The sequence below is a fragment of the Equus quagga genome, chromosome 2 (genome assembly GCF_021613505.1).
Source record: "Equus quagga isolate Etosha38 chromosome 2, UCLA_HA_Equagga_1.0, whole genome shotgun sequence".
Lineage (NCBI taxonomy): Eukaryota > Metazoa > Chordata > Mammalia > Perissodactyla > Equidae > Equus > Equus quagga.
The window spans coordinates 23,550,848-23,565,005 of record NC_060268.1 but is presented as its reverse complement, the minus strand read 5'-3'; the positions used below and the strand labels follow the sequence as shown (position 1 = coordinate 23,565,005).

At 47.0% G+C, this 14,158-nt stretch overlaps 1 pseudogene; it reads right to left on the bottom strand.

Moving 5' to 3' along the window:
• Positions 1–7,706: 7,706 nt before the first annotated feature.
• LOC124236094 (granzyme H-like) lies at positions 7,707–10,736 on the bottom strand (annotated as a pseudogene).
• Positions 10,737–14,158: the final 3,422 nt, after the last annotated feature.

Here is a 14,158-nt window from a genome sequence, read left to right as displayed (position 1 = left end):
TGCTGGTGTGATAGGTTTCATCTCCCAGCTGCCCAGGAGGCTTGCCCCCTAACTGCCAGTGATCTGGGGGCGAGAGAGTCATCCTAGCCAACACCACCATCCCCCCTCCTACCGCTGAGTCATTGCTGGCCATTCAAACAGGAACCCAGGGTTACGGAGGGGCGCTTGGAGCTTGTGTCTCAGAATGCTAAACCCACGAAATTCAATAATTTCCCAGCAACACGTGAAAGCTGGAGGCTGCCCATTTCCTTTGTTTTCTGTTTCTCTGGGATTAGAGCTCAGTCATTTGGAATTTTACTTTCTCTGAATAATATACGTTTCCTGGATTCCTTATTCGTTTATACTTAGCAATGCTTGGAGAAAGGTGAAAGAAACACAGTCATGGTGTTGGTGGGATGTGGTGAGGACACCAGGAATAAGCTGAAGGAGATGAAGGAGCAAAGGGGAAGCCTGCCCGCCTACCCTCTGAACCCTGGCCACCCTGCTGAGACCCTGGGTGCTCCCACTTCATATTTATTTATTTATTCATTTATTTTTATTTTATTAAGGTCACATTTGTTTATAAGATTATGTAAATTTCAGGTGAACATCATGAGATTTCAGCTTCTGTATAGACTGCATTGTATTCACCATTAAAAGTCTACTTTCCGTCTGTCACCATACGTATGTGCCCCTTTACCCCTTTTTGCCTCAGCCCATCTGCTTACCCTCTGGTAACCACCAATCTGTTCTTAGTATCTATGTGTTTGTTTTTTTATCTTCCACCTTTGAGTGAAATCATATGGTTTTTTGTTTTTCTCTGTCTGACATTTCACTTTGCAAAATACCCTTGAGGTCCACCTATGTTACTGCAAATGGCAAGATGTCATTGTTTAGGAGGCTGAGCAGTATCCCATTGTATATATACACCATGTCTTCTTTATCCATTCCTCCATGATGGGCATGTAGGTTGCTTCCAGGTCTTGGTTATTGTGAATAATGCTGCAATGAACATAGGGGTCCATATCTTTTTGAATTAATGTTTTCATGTACTTTGGAATAATACCCAGAAGTGGAATAGCTGGATCATATGATATTTCTAATTTTAGTTTATTGAGGAATCTCCATACCGTTTTCCATAGTGGCTGCACCAGTTTGCATTCCCACCAGCAGTGTATGCGGGTTCCCTTTGATCCATATCCTCTGCAACACTTGTTATTTTCTGTCATTTTAATGATACTCATTCCGAAGTGTGTGAGGTGATATCTAATTGTACCTTTGATTTGCATTTCCCTAATTATTAGTGATGTTGAAGACCTTGTCATGGCCTGTTGGCCATCTGTGTATCTTCTTTGGGAAACTGTCTGCTCATATCCTCTGCACATTTTTTGATTGAGTTGTTCCTTGTTTTGTTGTTGAGTTGCGTGAGTTCTTTATGTATTTTGGAAATTAATCCCCATGGCATATATGATTTGCAAATATCTTCTCACAGTTGCTAGGTTATCATTTTGTTTAGTCGATGGCTTCCTTTGCTGTGCAGAAGCATTTTAGTTTGGTGTCGTCTCATTTGTTTATTTTTTCTTTTGTTTCCATTGCCTAAGGAGACAGGATATTCAAAAAGATACTGCTAAGACACATGTCAAAGAGAGTACTGTCTGTGTTTTCTTCTAGGCGTTTTATGGTTTCAGGTCTCACATTTTAGTCTTTAATCTATTTTGAGTTAATTTATGTGTGTGGTGAAGATAATGGTCTACTTTCCTTCTGTCTCCTGTGGCTGGCCCATTTTCCCAAGAGTATTTAGTGAAGAGACTTTCATTTCTCCGTTGTATGTTCTTTGCTCCTTTGTCAAAAATTAGCTGTCCTCCTATTTCTTTCTATGAGTTGCCCATGGAGAGTGGAATGTATGAGAGTAGATAGGAATACCTATGTTTTTAAAATGTTTTTATTTTCCATTTTAGTAAAACGTTGTAATATAGATCAAATATGAGTGTGAGATGTTTCACAACATCCATAGTTGGATCTACTTTGGACTATTTTATTTCATTTCCAACAGTTACAACATTTTTCTTCTCTGGGACGTTGGGACATTAAAGTCTTGTGCAACCCACCTCCTCCCTGGGCCCGCTAGGCTGCCAACAATGCAAGTCTTCTGGGCAGGCTGCTGGCGGGTCACTTCTCCTTCCTTCATTCTGACGCTGCTGTAGTCAGACACCAATCTCGTCGCTCTTGGCTTTGTAGGAGAGCAGTGTACTACTGAGGCATTCCAGACGTCCTCAGGGCTGCCTTACTGCCACTCTCAGAAGGACGTTTTGGAGCTCCTTGGGAAGTTTCTACTGATGAGCCTGTGATGTTTCATGGAGTGTCAGTGCTGGGAGAAGGCTGTGCCCACGCCATTGTCTTCCCACCACACGTGTCTGCTGGAGCGAGAAACTCTTTCCAAGAAGTGACCTGTGCTGTTGCCCTTGTAGAAAGAGCAGGGGACACAGGACATTCAGAGACATCAGCATGCAGTCTTCCCCTCAGAGAAGTTAGTGGGAAAGAGCGAATTAGACTCTGGATGTGGCAAAGATTTGAAAAAGGTGCCAGACCCTCGGTGTTTCCTGGCAGAAAAGCTCACTTCTGAGACTGAGCAGCTGATCCTAGGGCCCTGAGTAAATATAGGAAGAGGTGGAGGTGGACATAGTCCCTGAAACCCTCTACCACAAACACTCAGACAATCCAAATATTCAAGATAGGAGAGTGGTGACACACAATGTGATGCATTCATGGGTGGAATGCTGTCCAGCTGTTCAAAAGCACCATGTTTTAGAGACTGCTTAGTGGCATGGAGCAGTTTGTATCATCTAATATCAGGTGGAAAAAGTAGACTGTAGAACGGTGTACTCAATTTGATACTAATTCTCTTAAAGAAAAAGACAAGAACCAGAACAACTGTTTTATGTGACTCTTATTTTCACCTTTATCTTATCTAGTTTTTTCTATAATTGAAATGCATTCATTTTATAGGCAGAAAACAATTTAGGTCTCACGATTGTTATAAACAGCAAACACTATTAGGCATCGTGGTCAAGATGAGCTAGCAGTTTAATAAAACAATTTCCTTTTCTTCCAGGGGACACAGGTCAACCACACTGTGCAGCCTCACTTGAGGTCAGGTGTGGCTGTGTGACTGTCCCCACAAATGGGATGTGAGTGGAAATGCTGTGGGCACCTTCCAGACCAGGCCCCTAGCATAGTCCTTTGCTGACCGGGTAGACTCCTTCCCTTCCAGGGTTTGATGCAGGTGAACATGGGGAACACGGATGCCACCTTCAACGGACTGAGCCTAGTCCCTTAATCATGGGTTGACCATGTAATGATTGTCCAAAATGGGACACTTGAGAGAAAGAGGGGCACTACTCACCAGGAAACTCATTTTGGACTGTGTCTGAGCAAGAAATAGACTTCTGTTGTGTTAGTCACTGAAATGCTCAAGTTTATCAGTTAGAATAATTAAAGTTATCTTAACTAACACATGGACCATCTTACTGAAGGGTAACTTTTTCTGAATTCTAATATTTATAAAAATAAAATTATTTTAATCAGTATACAGTTTAAAATATAGAATAAATTAAAAAAATAGAAAGAAGAAAAATATCATCCTTAATCCCACCCAACTGACCACTGTTAACAGACGTTTCTCCATGTAGATTTTTTTCTATGTGTATTTTTATCTAGATGTGATCACAATATATTTAGTTTTTCAACCTGTCACTTAAATGATTCAGCATAAATATTTCCCTCATTTTATTAAAAATCTATTGCTGAAAATCATTTAATGATATCATTCATATTTAATTAATAGGCTTTTAAGTTATCTAAATAATACAGAAAAATTATGAAAATGAATATGTTGGACTAAAAAAACCTACAAGAAAAATATAAATATAAACAAAGATATGATTGTAGTATATATGGATCTTTAACTAATTAGGCTTAAACATACCTGGTGAATATTCTTCTCCACAAAAAAACGTAATTCAGTCTCAAAACTTTCAAGTTCCCATAGTGTTCACTGCTATGAAACTTTTCAAAAGCTCATCCCCAAATTGGTGCTGAATGTTGGCATTGTTTCGAAGGTTTGACTTTTGTAACAAATCTGTAAGGAATAACCTTGTCCGCTTCTCTCATTGTGCTTGAAGGCTAGGTGAAAGACTCCTTTGTTCCTTTTTTCTTATGAACCTTTGTGCACAAGGTCCGAAAATGCCATTTTCTCAATGTCCATACTGAACGTAAGCATCATTATTTTTGTAAATCCCTCCTGATTAGCTAAACAAAAATTTATTAACATTTTAATTAGCATTGATTAATAAGTGAGCTTCTCCTTTTTTCCAAATGTTGATTAGTTCTTTTATAACTTACCTGTTAATATTCTTAGCCCAGTTTTCTCCAGCAGTGGATACTGTCGACGTTAAGGGCTGAGGAATCCATAATGAGCAGGTGCCATATTGTACCATTTTCCTATTTTGGAGATTAATACTGATTCCAGTTTGGGGTTAATTATTAAATAATGGTGTGATGAACATATTTATTAACACACACACACACACTCCTATACTTTAGACCTTGTGTAAGAATAAGTCCTAGAAGAAAAATGACTAGATCAAAAGAGAGAAATAGATATAAACTGACTTAGAATTCATTTTAAGGAAACAAGTACCGTCAAGAACATCCCAGTCTTCCTGATACTACAGGCATCAGAAGGTCATCATGTTCCTTCCTAACGTGTGTCATACTATGTTAAGTGCTCTTATCAGGTGAGAAGGGGAATTGACCCACCAGCCACTGTCCTTCAAGGCCACACACCCAAGCCCCTGGTGGGGAATATCCCTGTCTACTCTCTTACTGGCTCTGGCTTACACCCTGGGGCTCCATGGAGCTCCTCATGGCTGACGTTCTGGGGTCCATTTCTTTCTTGTGACGGCTTCTCCCAAGAGTGTTCTTTTTATTGCTGTGACCTGAAGTTGTCCCCTGGCTCCTGCCCCTTCTACTATTCACTTGCTCATCTCCTCACGTGCATTCAGCTCTTCCTTCGTGCCTCTGCTGGTGCTTCTGCCGGTGCTGTGGGTCCCACAGAATGCTTGGTGGATGGACATGGGGACTGTCTTGAAGGAAAAAGAAGCTTTCTTTGCTTTTCATCTTAGTTTTCAATGTGCTGGATTTTCCTTTTCATATCTGTGGGATTTGTTTGTTATTCTTCTCCATGATGGTTCTTCTCTTTTTGGTGTTGGTCCCAACTGATTCAGTGTTTGTCCAGCTGTAACGAATTTGTTGCATTCTGTCACATGCAATTTATCGGTGGTGCTGTTTGCAGGATACGGGACGCTAAAATAAGATCATCTGGGTCATAATTGGTGATGAAAATAATAAATGACCAATCTTTAGATAAGAAAGATAGAGCGATGTTTATTGAGCTGTTGCTGAAGACTAGCCCGGAAGTGCTGTCTCCATCAGGGAGGAAAACTCGCCTGAGAAGTGTGGTCACAGCATGGCTATAGACCATTTCACAACCAAGAACATACATGAAGCAGGATAGGAATGCAATTTTTTCCAAGTCACAAGGATATGTTTTTCTGCAGTTTAGCACATACATAATAGGTCAACTTGACCTTGGACCTCTGAGAAGAAGAGATTATTTTCAAAGAACTGCTGGTATTGGAATCAGAGAAAGGGAGACATTCATTCTTATCTTTAAAGAATGCATTCTTGGGCCAGCCTGGTGGTGCGGTGGTTAAGTTCCCACGTTCTGCTTCGGGGAGCCCAGTTTGGATCCCGGGTGTGGACCTAAGCAGCGCTTATCAAGCCATGCTCTGGCAGGTGAACCACATATAAAATAGAGGAAGATGGGTATGGATGTTAGGTCAAGGCCAATCTTCCTCAGCAAAAAGAGCAGGATTGGCAGTGGATGTTTGCTCAGGGCTAATTTTCCTCAATAAATAAATAAGTAAATAAATAAAATAAAAAATGCATTCTTTGCCTTGGGAAAATGTTTGAAGCAGATGTACAATGTTTGGTGGGTCAGAGGTCAGGCTGCTCTGGGGAAAACAAGTTTTAGGTTGAATCATGGTTAAACCAGAACAGCTTCACCACATGCCTCAAGATGTGAAAGCTTCTTGTTATTCTTACTATTTTCATCACACTGAAGGATCTGGACTTGAAATGTGGCATTTTGTGCATTTGTGGACTGGGGCTCATGCCTTCTACATGTCAATAAATAAAGATACTGCTGCCCAGGTGGCTCTTTCCTCTCTCCCTCCATCCTGTCCGGTCATGGGATCCCCTGAGCACAGACTGGGAAACTCAGGACCTGTGGGTCTTGAAGTCTCCTCCAATTTCACACTGTCCTTCTCGAATCAAACAAGATGACTCATGTGACACTCTAATGTGCAATACAGATGAAATACAGAGAATTTAATTATTTTCAAGGCAAGATGTCTTGAGGATTCCAAATACCACTCCATCTGCCAAACTGACCTGCCTGGGGGAAGGGGAGGAACCAGGATAATTTAGAGGAAATTCCCCTCCATGTAAGTTTCCGAGTATCAGAGACACATCCTGTTATGTGTCTGGCACAAAGAGAGAGATCAGCAATTGACTTATTGATGGACAGCCAAGTGGTACTTTCTGGCCCAATAGCCCTAGAGTCCTCAGGCTCACTGAGCTGCCGTAACCCAGGTTGCCAGCATGGGGAGACAGGCCAGGCTGAAAGGGGCTGAGGCTGCTGAACGACTCCACAGGACATTGTAGATATGGCCCTGGGAATGCTAGGCTGGATGGAGGACCTGAACTGTCTCTGCTCAGGTGGGAAGTGGGTACTGGGTCCTTTGATAGGCATCAGGTGGGCAGGCAGCTCAGGCATGACAGGGACAAGCCATAGAGGGGAATTCACATGGGACTTTGGGAACTCAGTTAAGGAGATGAGAGAGAAGCTGGCTCAAAACACGGTGGGCTGGAAGGGAAAGGAGCTGGTGGCCAGGGCAGTCACATGGAAAACAGACGCTGCTGTGGGACAGTCAGCCAGGGAGGAAGGTTGAGTGAGTTCAGTTCTGGGCCCAGGGTAGGGCAGGAAATGGGACCAGAGTGAGGCTGGAGGCCATAATGGCAGCATCTGAGCATCAGAAGCTGCAGGTGGTCCTGGCTTGGGAGAAGCTGCCCCACTGGAGACAGAAGCCCTGGAAACAGGAAACTGAGTGCCCACGGCCTGGCCCCCTGGCCTCCTGTCTCCCTGGAGTTATTCCCCTTCCACTGACCTGCTGCTCTCTCTGCCAAATTGTCAGGGTGTCGGTGATGGTGGTTGATTTAGAGAAGGTAAGAACTTTCTAAAGCCCAGGAAGGAACATATTTTGGGGAAGAAGATCATCCTTTTATCATGGGCAGCCTTCAGACTCAGCCCTTGCACAGGGCTCAGCACCACAGATGTGCGACTGAGAAAGGATACAGCATGGGGTTTAGGGGGAAGGAGAGCTGGAGGAGATGGAGGAAGGACAGCCACAACTGACAGCAGAGGGCTGCCTGGAGCATGCTGTTGCGTGTTGAAAGTGGTTCAGTGAGTCAGTGAGACTTCAGTCACACTCGCTAGAGATCCATTTATTACGGCCCCTCAGTCCCACTGCCCGCCCCATGGGATTCCTGCCTCTGCCCCAGGAAAGATGGTCAGGCGCAGAGGAAGGTCAGCCTCCTGCCTGCTGTTAGAAGTGCTTCATTGTTGACTTTATCCAGGGCAGAAAGTGTGAGACGTTCATGAAGGCTCCTGGAGGGGTCCCGTTGTTTTGTCCATAGGAGAAAATACCCTGGATCAGCTTGTTGCAGATGAGGGGGCCTCCAGAGTCCCCCTGGGGGCAGAGAAAGGAAGGACTGAGTTGGCCATCTCGTGGTCCTGCCCTACCCTCCCACCCAAGGGTCAGTGGTCTCCATTATGGGCTATGTTGGAGAGCAGGGCTGGGGCAGGCCTTGTCACCTCCCTCATCCCAGGCCTCCAGCCTGGTTCTGACTGTTACATGCAGCTCCACCCAGGCCAATGCTTTCTCTCTAATCCTTAGGGAAATTTGGGTGAGAACCCTACTGTGGGGTGACTGATCCTTCCTCGCCCTGCAGCCCTGATCTGCTCTGGGGAAAAAAACTAAAGACTGCATTCGTGGACCCAGGCTGCCCAAGCTCTCAGGCTGAGGCAAGAAGATATGGCCACTCCCATCCCCCAGAGCTCCCCATTTCTTCTCTCCCCAGGTCTGTCTTGGTGGATGATGGAAACCCTACCTTGAAGCTGTTGTTCATCTTCTTCGGGTCCCCTACACAAATCTGGGTGGCCCGGTTGCAATGGTGGGGGAAGTGGGAGTAACAATCATCATCCTTCTGCACAGTCAGCTCCACCTCCTGCAGTGTGTTGGACACTCTGTCTACTGGGGAGACTTTCCCCCAACTGGCCACACTGCACTCCTGTCTAGGCTTCACCTGGGCCTTGCCCCTGGGCAGGCTGAGGGGCTGCACAGCTGTAGTCTACATGGCCTTTCTCTCCACTGATGGGAAGAGGCAAGAAAGTCCAGCTCAGCCACGGGCCTCCTCGGCCTGGACACTGTGATGAGGCTGCAGTGACTTCCCTCTCCCCTGAGCCACAGGGACTAGTCAGGCAGCCCGGAGGGGAAGGAGGGGAGGGACAGGTCCCAGTGGGAGGGGAAGCAATCTGGACCCAGGGGAGCAAGAGCAGTAGGGAGGTTCCCTTATCTTAGTAAAATGATGTCATTGGAGAGGTTCTTAGGATTTTAGTCCGGGTGGCAGATGGCTTGTCTCACAGTCATGACCTGCTGGATCTTCTCCTGCTTCTGGATGTTGTGGGCCCCAAAGGTGACACTGATTAATCTGCATAGAAAGTATAGTGACGTGGTGTGGTGCATGGAATCAAAAGAGATCCAGCCCTGGAGTCATGAAGGGTGGATGACATGGGGCAGGGCAGGGCTGCAGCCAGTGGAAATCAAAACAAGAGGAGGACTGTCACTGAGCGACTGTGTCCCCTGTGCTTCTCAGTGACATTGAGGGTAGGTCACCTGGATGCTTTCTCTAGCCCTCAAGTCATATTGTGAAAAGACTCTGAGTATGCCTTTTCACACTAATGTATGCTTTCATCCTCCCCAGCTGCTTCATTTGGCCAGTGTGGTCTCTGTTCTCAACTGAGTCACTTGCTCTCACATCTGATCCTCTGACTCCAAAGCTTACCTGTCCTGTTTCTCACTTTCCATAGACCAGTCATGGTCTCAGATGGCTCGTCTCATCAGTTCTCATGGCCTTGATTTACCAGGAGCCAGGGGAACTACCCTGGGCTGCAGCCCCTGGGCAGAGGACAGGGGTCCCTGTAGGGGTCTCAGGAGGTGTCAGCTGTCTGTGGCCCCTCACCTTCCCCAGCAGTGAGCAGCCATCAGAACAAAGTCCTCTCGCATGAGGACACCGCCACACCTCCTTTTGTTCTCAAGCAGAAACTGAACAAATGCCATGTAGGGGCGGGAGTGGGGCTTGGCCTCATGTCCTCCGATGATGTCCTCTGAAAGAAAAGACTGGAAGATGGGCTTTCTGGGAGCAGCTGTGGTTAGGAGAGAAGGCTCTGGAAGGTGATGATTGAGGGTGGGGTCTATAGTGCCCTGCTGCCACTGGAGAGTGTCCTCCCAGGTTCTCCCAGTAGGAGAATAACCTTTTCTAAATGTCAAGCCTCAGAACCTCCTGTGAGAAAACGGATGACAGTGCTTGTTGTCCCTGTCCTACTTCAGACCATGCATGGAGGAGATAAGAGCTGTCTTCACGATGGTGGAGCCTGAGGATCGTGGACAGGGCTCCGCTACGCCTTCTGCCTCAGTGCGTCTCCCAACCCCTCTTAGCCTCTGCTAATGTCTCAACTGGTGCCCGTTTCTAATAATCTGTCCGTGAGCTTATGGTGCTGGATTGTCTACAATCCTCATACCTGAGGGTCTAACCCGTCCTAGGATCTCAGTAAACATTTTGTGGCTGCATGAATAAATGTCCTTCACTTAGCTTTCTGCTGAGTTTGGTGGGGATCTTGCTGGTGGGATTGAAGGCCATTGGCCTGGAGAGGGGACACTGTGTGGAGCAGCCGAAGGCCTGAGACAGCAGGGGGAGTGGGGCTGAAAATGTGCTGCCCAGGACCACGGCAGAGCCACGGCAACGGGGCGCCCTGCTTGCAGTGATCCAGCGGCTTCAGAGATCAGCTGCTCCCTGGGCTTCTTTCCTTGACGGGGGTGAGGGGGTGAAGTTTCCAGGAAATGAAACTGAATCTTAAGCTGGGTCCAGGACAACTCTCATTACCACACCCGATTTTTCTGAGCCGCCCTTTCTTGGGTTGGAGTGAAGGATTTTAACTACTTGTCATTTGTAGCTTCCCTTCCTCTGCCAAATGCCTTTCTATGAACAACCTACTTCCCAGGTGATAAGAGAGAGGCTTACACACTAAACCTTCTAGTGAACACCCTTCCTTCCTGCCATCCTTTTTGAGTGTCTATGAAGCATCGGAATTATTAGTGTAGGTTTGGGATAGAGGCTGGCGTCTAGAAAGTTCTTGGGCTCAAACTGAGGAAAATCCCTGACTGTGCTGGGCAGAAGGGTGAGGAGTCTGGAGGGTTTTGTGAGATGGGCTGGAGTTTCTGGAATGGGGATGGTCACTCACCTGTCCCAGCCTCAGGAGGCAGAAGAAATGCTAAGAAAAGCAGGAGTGGCTGCATCTTTCCTGAAGGTGTACCGAAGTCACAGCTGCTGGTGTTACTTCCTTCCAGACACACAGTCCCCAAGGGGAAGGCAGGAGTGGTGGCTCAAGACCTCACAGACCTCCTACACCGGTGCTCCTCTAGTTTTCTTGCATCATCTGCAAGGTGGTTTGTCAAAGTTCTCTGGCTTGGCTTAGGTGACAGTAGCACTGTCACCAATGACACTTGCACTCCCAGTGCTGTGTCACAAAGTGAAAGCAAGAAGAAAGAACAAGAAAGTGAAGCCTGTGCTGTAGCCAGCAGAGGAGCTGGACCCCGGAAGCCCCTCAGTGACTGAATCTACAATGTCTCCATTTCTCAGCTCTTGGCTCTTTTTCCATCCTGACGAAGTCATGAATAACTACTTGGGAAGCTTGCTCTAAGGACATGAGTCAGATGGCTCCTGCCCTTGAGAAGATGGCGGTCGCCTTGAGTAGACTGAGAATCTGTGGTTAGAGAGTAGGACAGTAGGGGCTGTGGTGGGGGTCTGCTTGGTGGTTAGAGATAGATTCTGGACCTGCCTGAGGGGCATGTAGAGCTGGACACACACAGACCCCCCCAGTGGTAACCTCACTGCCTCTCTGACCACAAGTCCAGCCTTGTGTTTTGGAATATTTAGAATCCCCTCTTTAAATGTAAATATTCTGTGACAAAGAGAGCTTCATTTATCCCACAATTTTGAATAAAATCTTGGACTTGATATTCACTGGACCAAAACAAACCATCATTGAGTCCATCAGAATTAAATGCCTAAGTGGTTTATGCTTGAGATATTGAGCACCCCTGGACCTGAGAGGGGGATTGTTCCACCCTAATCAGAGTGTCTGTTTTCTGAGGAGGGAGTTGCCCTTGAGAAGTGCTGGTTACTGGTGACAGATGATGGGGAAATGGACGCTGATCATCCTAAAAATCACTATCCACTAAGTACTCTCTGTCCTGGGTCCAGTGAATCATGGCTCTGATGTGCCTGGGCCTAACAGAAGTATTTGCCAACAGATTATCCCACCATCCTCTCCAGTATGATGACAGATGAGGGAGTAGTGGAAAAGAAGACATTATGAATTCTAAACAGCCCAATCCCAATTCTGTTACAGCAATGGAAGGTTATAAAGACAAAGAAAACGAGGGGAAGGCAAGCTGCTTAAGCACTAATGATGATCTCAAGGAGGTGAAATTCTTGGGAATTTTAACCTTCTTATTTGTCTGTTCTTCCTTTAACTGTCTTTCTCTGATGAACATGTATTACTTTTCTACCCAGTAAACATTGTCCCGTAGTTGAAGCACACTCATCAATGACAAACATTCAGCAGACAACGTCTTTCTAGTCCAGCCTTCTCTAAGGCGGATATTTTAAAAATGAGTTTACTTTTCTCAATCCATTCTTATATACAAGATTCAGAGATTGTTGACAAATTTACTCAATACACTATAGGCCCTAGGACATTTTGGTGAATAAAGAAAGAATTAATGATTTCCACTGTAAAGATGGAAGTTTAGTGAGTCCCTGGCAGCCTCCCCTCCATGCTCCTCTACCCAGTGCATTGCTGGCTTCTGTCCCAGAGAAGATGGATGGATCAATCCCGGAGGTAGTTTTTCCCCGAGGTAGAAAGCTCGAGGTCCTGGGGTGGACAGGTGACAGTTTCCCCTTATTTTTTCCAAAGGAGACAATGTCCTGAGCCACCATGTTTCACACAAGGGAGCCACTGGACTCCCTCAGTGGGCAGGGGAGGAGGGGCTGGGCTGGGCCTTCTCCTGCTCCTCCTCTCCCTTATGCCCTGAGGTTAAGCAGTCTCTGTTTGGGGGCTGTGAGTAAGATGTGTCTCAGGACAGCCTTTGTGCCCCTCTTTGCTTCTGGGACCCCAGCCTGGCCCTGACAATTCCCTTCTTCTCCTCCCCCAGGAAGACTTTGACAATAAGTGGCTGTGGTAGAGTCTCCTATCCCTGCAGGGTGACAGGACACCAGACTGACTTGGTGACAAGGCTGAGTACACAAGGATATAGCTAGTTCCCTCTGCCCCAGATCTCCTCAAGCTTGGCTGTTCCCCAGGCTGGGCGTGGACAGTGCTGGGGATCTCACCTTAAAAAGAGTCTTACTCTTTGTTGGGTCCCCTACACATATCTGGGTGACGGTGTTGTAATGGTCTTTGTAGTGAGAGATGCGTTACTCATCCCTTTGGATATCAAGCTCTACTTCCCACAGTTTTATGGCGGAGGGAGTGTTCCCACCAAGGCGCTCCCAGTCAGCCAAACTGTACACCATCCCTAGCTTTGCCAGCAATCTCTTCCTGGGCAGCCTGAGGGGGCTCACAGAGGCAGTCAGGTTGGCCATCCTCTTCAAGCTCAGGGCAGAGGAAAGGAATTCACAAAGACTCCAGGAACTGTCATGGAGTTGCCTTCTCCACAGCCCTGAGACAAGTGAAAGGGTCATACTGGGAAGGAGGGACAGGAATGAGGTCGTGGGGGATGCAAAACCTTAGGATTAAAGTGTGCAAGAACCAGTGGAGCAATGTGCCCTACCCTTAGTGACACAATGTCCTTGGAGAAATTCCTAGGCTTGTAGTCTGGGTGGGGGATGGCTCTTCTCACAGGGATGACCTGCTGGGTCCTTTCCTGCTCCTGGATGTTGTGGAGCCTCAGGGAGAAGTGGGTTAAGCTGCACAGAGCAGAGTGGGACGTGCAGTCACAGGAGATGCACCCCAGGAGCCATGAAGGAGGCACGAAGGCTTGGGACATGGCAGGACTGGACTGAGGAGGAATTACAGGGGTGGGGCCCTGGGGCTGAGCATCCCCGTGTCCTCTGCTTCTTGGTGTTCCATGCTGGGTAGTGGTTCCTGGAGCAGATCCCCGGTGCTCAGTCAGATGCAGACCTTGCCTGTGTCTAAGCAAAACCGTGAATTTCTCCCCTGTGCACTCTGGGCATGGAGCACAACCTCAGCCTCCTCCCGATGCAGCTTTGACCAGCCCGTCTCTTCCACAGGCCCCTTGAACTGACCTGTTCCTCTCTCCCCAAATCTTCCCTGTCCTCTGAAGGGCTCTTCAGTGTTCCTAGTTGGCTCACTGAGAAGGCAGTTCTCTGTGAAGTGTCGCCAGAAGGGTGGGGCCACAGCTGCTCCTCACCTTCCTCAGCAGCGATCGGCTGGCAGCACAAAGTCCTCACACACAAGGAAACCCCCCGCAGCTTTTTCTTTTCTCTGGAGTCTGGATCAGAAGAAATGCCAGATAGGGACAAGAATAAGGATTGGCCTCATGGCCCCTGATGGTTTTCCCTGAAAGAAAATTCTACCCTACTTGTTGTGCTCATGGAGTCACTTGGTGGAGCAGGGAGATGAGGACAAAGGAGACCAGGGCGGAAGGAGTTGGGGTGGCAGGTAGTGTGGTCTGCAGTATCCAGCACCAACCAA